This window comes from Pteronotus mesoamericanus, unplaced genomic scaffold (assembly GCF_021234165.1).
Source record: "Pteronotus mesoamericanus isolate MK-2021 breed Mesoamerican mustached bat unplaced genomic scaffold, CSHL_Meso_final scaffold_54, whole genome shotgun sequence".
In the NCBI taxonomy this organism is placed as follows: domain Eukaryota; kingdom Metazoa; phylum Chordata; class Mammalia; order Chiroptera; family Mormoopidae; genus Pteronotus; species Pteronotus mesoamericanus.
In genome coordinates this window covers 37,564,934-37,570,258 of record NW_026555321.1, presented here as the reverse complement: position 1 = coordinate 37,570,258, position 5,325 = coordinate 37,564,934, and the positions used below count along the sequence as shown (strand labels likewise).

The 5,325-nt window shown below is 38.3% G+C and overlaps 1 pseudogene; it reads right to left on the bottom strand.

Moving 5' to 3' along the window:
- Positions 1–344: 344 nt before the first annotated feature.
- Positions 345–1,572, bottom strand: LOC129087969 (palmitoyltransferase ZDHHC6-like; annotated as a pseudogene).
- Between the last annotated feature and the right edge of the window lie 3,753 nt (positions 1,573–5,325).

Sequence of the window (5,325 nt, the reverse complement as noted above, 5' to 3'; positions counted from 1 at the left end):
GCATCACATGCTGATGTTCCTGGCAAAGGGGGAACTACATGCAGGTGAGGCCCACACTGTGTAGCTCATAAGAAATCCTAGAGAAAATACAATTGACTTCCTTGGGTGAAGTATTTTTCTTTTGGGGGAGAGAACATGTGGCAAAGAGAGACAAGAATTCAAAGGCATATACAGATTGGCTTCACCCTTTCAAAATGGTCATAAAAATATTTAGATCATGGCACTAGGGCACCTTTGAGGGAAGGAACACTTTAACCAGATATAGGCTCATTACATTTTTTAGTAATATGTACAATTTTCAAGTAATGGGGCAGACTTAAAATATAATTGTATTTTAATAGAGATTATCTATTTTTATCCTTTCTCTCTGAGGTTTTTGTTTCAGCATCACAGGGACACTTTTTCCACACAGTTTCTAGGGAACTATCCTCTTATTCTTGAAATATCTTCTATAAAGGAATCATCAAGAATTCTGTCTGCATACAACCAGTATCATAATCTTCTCATGGCTAAAATGAACTGCCTCTCTGCAGCATTATTCAAGGCTCTTCAGTGCAGGGGCTCATGAAGAATATTTTGATTCCTTTATTGAAAGGTCAACAGGCACCACTATATTCTTCTATCACTTTATACTGAACACTTCTTGCGCTTTTATCTGCTTTTTGTTTCAACTGTTCTGTTGTTAAGCTGTACTGGTGACAGCCCCCACTTATTGGCCACTCCAGTCCCTCTCCTTCTGGAATTCCTGACCAGGTAAATACCTGTTTAAAGTTCTTCCATTGACACCTCATATCATAAGAAAAAACAAAGACTTCATCTGTTTTTTGGAATTTGATCTGCAGCTTTTTTTCTTCAGTCCATGATTCAATAGAAGTTTTGTTTCTGAGAATTATTTTCATCTGGATAAAAAACAATATCCCAATGGCTATGGTTGTTCCCAAAGCTAATCCCAAGGCAAACAAGATGGCAGCAAATGCAGGCACTCCAATGGATTAACTGGAAGGGGACCCTCCTGTCCGCACTCATGTCCATCTTTACCGTGTTTCACCCAGAGGAGAGCCAGTTATAAAGCTGTGTACATAATCGTAACAAAAATGAAGGCAGCCTAAACACAACCCATTGATGCTGAAAGGAGAAAGAGAATGAACAAAGCACGGTTTTGGTAACCACAAAAGTTATTGATCCAAGGACAGTGATGGTCCATCTTCATCACCCACTGTTACGCTGCCGGGAGTGATGGGACTATGGGGCCTCGCATGCTTGGCAGATTTGACGATATTGGAGGTACATGCTATCCTGAGAATTTTCTGGTTTCTTCCCCAGAAGGACAAAGCCAGGACTAACAAACATGGCATTGAAGTAATTATAATCATGACAGTCCAATTTATAAACATAATGAAATTCATGCTTCCTCCAGTTGTATGTAAGGGCCCATACCACAACGCCGAATTCAATCATGGCCATCACGTAACATATTGCTACAGCACCTCGGACTCTAATAGGACCCCAGTGACATAGTCCCTTTAATTCTTAGAGATTTTCAAACTTGATAACTAAGCAGAATGTACCCATTTTCATGAGGAAGAATGCCTTCCTGTCTTTGAAGAATTATAGATTTGCTTTTCCTCTGCATGCATTTCTATGTGCCCAAGTCCATGTGTGTTCCTTAATTATCACATCTTTGGGCTGTGCAACATTAATGCAGATTATGCCGTTTTCACTGTTACACAATCAGAGGAGATTCCCAACTGTAAGGGGCCACTTTGAGTGGTATCAGGGACTGTAGTCCTGCGCAAGCCGGGGCCTGGGAGAGGACCTATAAGACTTGGCCGGAACACTGGTAATGCGGTTGATAGGCAGGGCCTGGTAATAACTCCAAGGGCCCTCAGGGGAAATCAAGCCTAAAAGTAAATTATACTCCTTGAAGCACGCTTTGTTTCTCCCTCAAGCTCTGTTAATCTTATACCAGATAACCAGCTCAAGGCTGGGAAGGAAATTTACAAAATTCCTGGACCCTGACCCAAATCCTATCTGGCACCATAATGTTTGCTCATCTTGGACCCAAGCGATTCTGTGTGTTCCTGCCATTGTCTTCTTTAAACCTCACCTATTCTTCATAAGCTTAAGTTACTGATGTAATTAGATTACCTATACATTCCTGCTACCTGTCCCCTACTTGTAACCCTTTCAATTAAAGCTGTTGAGCACACGGGTTTGGGGCATTCTCCTTTAGAGAAAATTGCCTTCCCCTTTCCTTGACAGGCAAGCAGTGTCTGGAACGACTCATTTTTCCATCTGTGGTGAACCAGGGGACATCGTGGGCTAGAGTCCCCTATACCCAAAGATAGGCCATCCTTACTCCAGGGGTTGGAGTTTCATTCAAGTAACTGTTTTTCCCTTTCACACTTCAAAAGCAAATAAACTATTAATTTAGTCAGAAGGAAGTGCACCCACATAGCAGGCTTTGAAAACAAAAAGCCTAATGAATCTTATTTCATTTCTTCTGCCATATCAGTTCAGCTTCTGCTTTTGAGGCCCTCTCTACAGGAAAAAAAAATCATGTCTTCCTTCGTGTGAATCAAAGAGAGACATCAATGACATACTGAATTAATATGAAAGGGATTTTCAGATGCAGACGCCTTCCAACACCAACACCAAGCATAAAACTGTCTTTGCTGAAATATTTGATCAATTGTTTGATGTCAAGAAATATAATTGAGTTAGATATTTGCCTCTCTTCACATAAAAGGACAGATTACTGTATTTTACAGAGGAATAAATTTAACAATTTCCTACCAATAAAATAAAACTTTGCCCTTAAAATGGTTTAAACACTTGAACTTAAAAATGCAAGCTGTCGCCATAGATATTTTCTATTTTCCTTGGACTGATAAAAATAATTTATTTACTATTAAGATGAATGTCTATAAAAAATTACTATCTTGCATAGCAGTATAGGAAACATAGAAGCACTCCTTTGATTGAAGGATAGAAATCTCTGAGCATTTGCATATAAAAAAAGATGTTGTAAAACTTGGATAATTAGAGCCAAAAACCTTACATTAGGTCTTGCCATCTAAATGGAGCCTTAAAGTCCACAGAAATCCTTACAGGCTTTCCCCAGCAATAATTTCCTGTACATTGCCCTATCTGCTCCCCAGTTTTAGTTATGTTAGTTCCCAAAGATTAACAAAGGCTGGGCCCTGTCCTCAAGCTACCAAATGCTAAGCAACATACCAGGGAATCACCAATAATGTTAATTAAGGAAAAAGAAATAAAGTAGAAAAGAAGGAGAAACTAAAAATGGAAAGGTAAAAAAGGAACAGTAGAACAGGACAAAAGGAAAGAAAGAAATGTTTGGGAGCCATCAACAGCCACCACCAGCTCCTAAAAGATACTCCTGTCATCGTCACCAACCCCATCATATGGAATCACCATTTATTTTGCACCTGCTGTGTACCAAGCTCTGTATTTGATGTCTTCCACGCATCCTCTCAATTTATTCTTGCAATAAATCCCATATGGTAGACATTCCCATTTAAAATCATATATTGATTTGTACCTGAATGTTCATGGCAGAATTGTTCATCCTAGCCAAAAAGTGGAAACAGCCCAAATATTTATCAACTGAAATGTCCATCAACTGATGAAATAAAATTTGGTCTATCCATACAGTGAAATGTGATTCAGCAATAAAAAGAAAGTACTAATACATGCTACAGCATGGTTGAACCTTGAAAACATTATGCTGAGTGAAAGAAGCCCGTCACAAATGACCACATTTATATGAACATTCCATTTATGTGAACATTCCAGGACATAGAAACAGAAAGTAGATTAGTGGTTGCCTAGGGGCAGAGATGGAAGGAGAATTGGGAGTGACTGCTAATGGGGACAGGGTTTTTTTGTGGGGTGATGGAAATGTCTTCACATGATTTGTAACAATGATGGTTGCACAATCTGCAAATATATTAAAACCATTTAATTATACAATTTAAATGGTTGAGTTGCATAGTATGTGAATTATATCTTAATAAAGCTGTTATATTAAAATCATAGCTTGACTATGCCAGCCACTCCTTGAGGAAAGGAATCCAAAATTGATTTGTGTAAGCATAACAACTAGCCCATTTCTGAGGCACGTAAGGGGCTCTACAATTACATGGGAGCCAGGGACCTGAGTCCTAATCTTCTCCTCTAACTAGCTGGTAATTTTGAGTAAGCAAAATCTTGAAATATGAAGAGGCACAGACTCTGGTGTTACTGAAGAAAATACTATGTGCTTACTGCTTTATAGGTACTTTAGTTTGTAAATTTCTCCCTTTCCTTCAACCTCCAACTAACCACCAAGTATGAGAGAGTTTATCTCCCTAAGGCTTCTCCCATCCACTTTCTCTTCTCCACTTCACCACCCACTGTCTTACCTCAGTCCTCCAATAGTTGTAGATTACTGTACACTCCTAAAAGGGTGTTCCTGCCTTTGCTCAATATCCCCTTCAATTCTTCCAAGCACACTACTGCCAGAGTGATCTCTTTAAAATTAAGGTCTTAATCATTAGGGAAATGAAAATAAAACTACAATGGAATACCACTTTACACACATTAGGAAAAGTACTATCAAAAGAAAAAAAAGAAGAAAACACAAAGTGTTGACAAAGATGTGGAGAAATTGGAACCCTTGTGAACTGTTGGTAGAAATGTAAAATAACATAAAATGGTATAGCTGCTGTGGAAAATAGTATGGTCATTCTTCAAAAAATTAAACATAGAACTACCATATAATCCAGCCATTTCACTTCTAGGTATGTACCCAAAAGAACTAAAAGCAGAGTCTCAAACAGGTATTTCCATACCCAAGTTCACAGCAGCCTTATCCACAGTAGCTAAAACATGGAAGCAATACAACTGTCCATTGATAGATGAATAGATAAGCAAAATGTGTGTATATGCATACAAAGGATTCAGCATTAAAAAGAAAGGAAATTCTGACATATGGTACAACATGGATGAACCTCGTGGATATTATGCTAAGTGAAATAAGCCAGCCACAAAAAGGCAAATGCTATGATTCCACTAATATGAGATACCTAAAGTAGTCAAAATCATACAGACAGAAAATAGAATGGTAGTTGTCAGAGGATGGGGGAGGGAGGAATGGGCAATTATTGTTTAATGGGTAAAATTTCAGTTTTTCAAGATGAAGATTTCTGGAGATGGATGGTAATGATAGTTGTACAATAGTATCAATGTATTTAATATCACTAAACTGTACATCTAAAAATGGATAAGATGGTAAATTTTATGTTGTGTATATTTCACCACAGT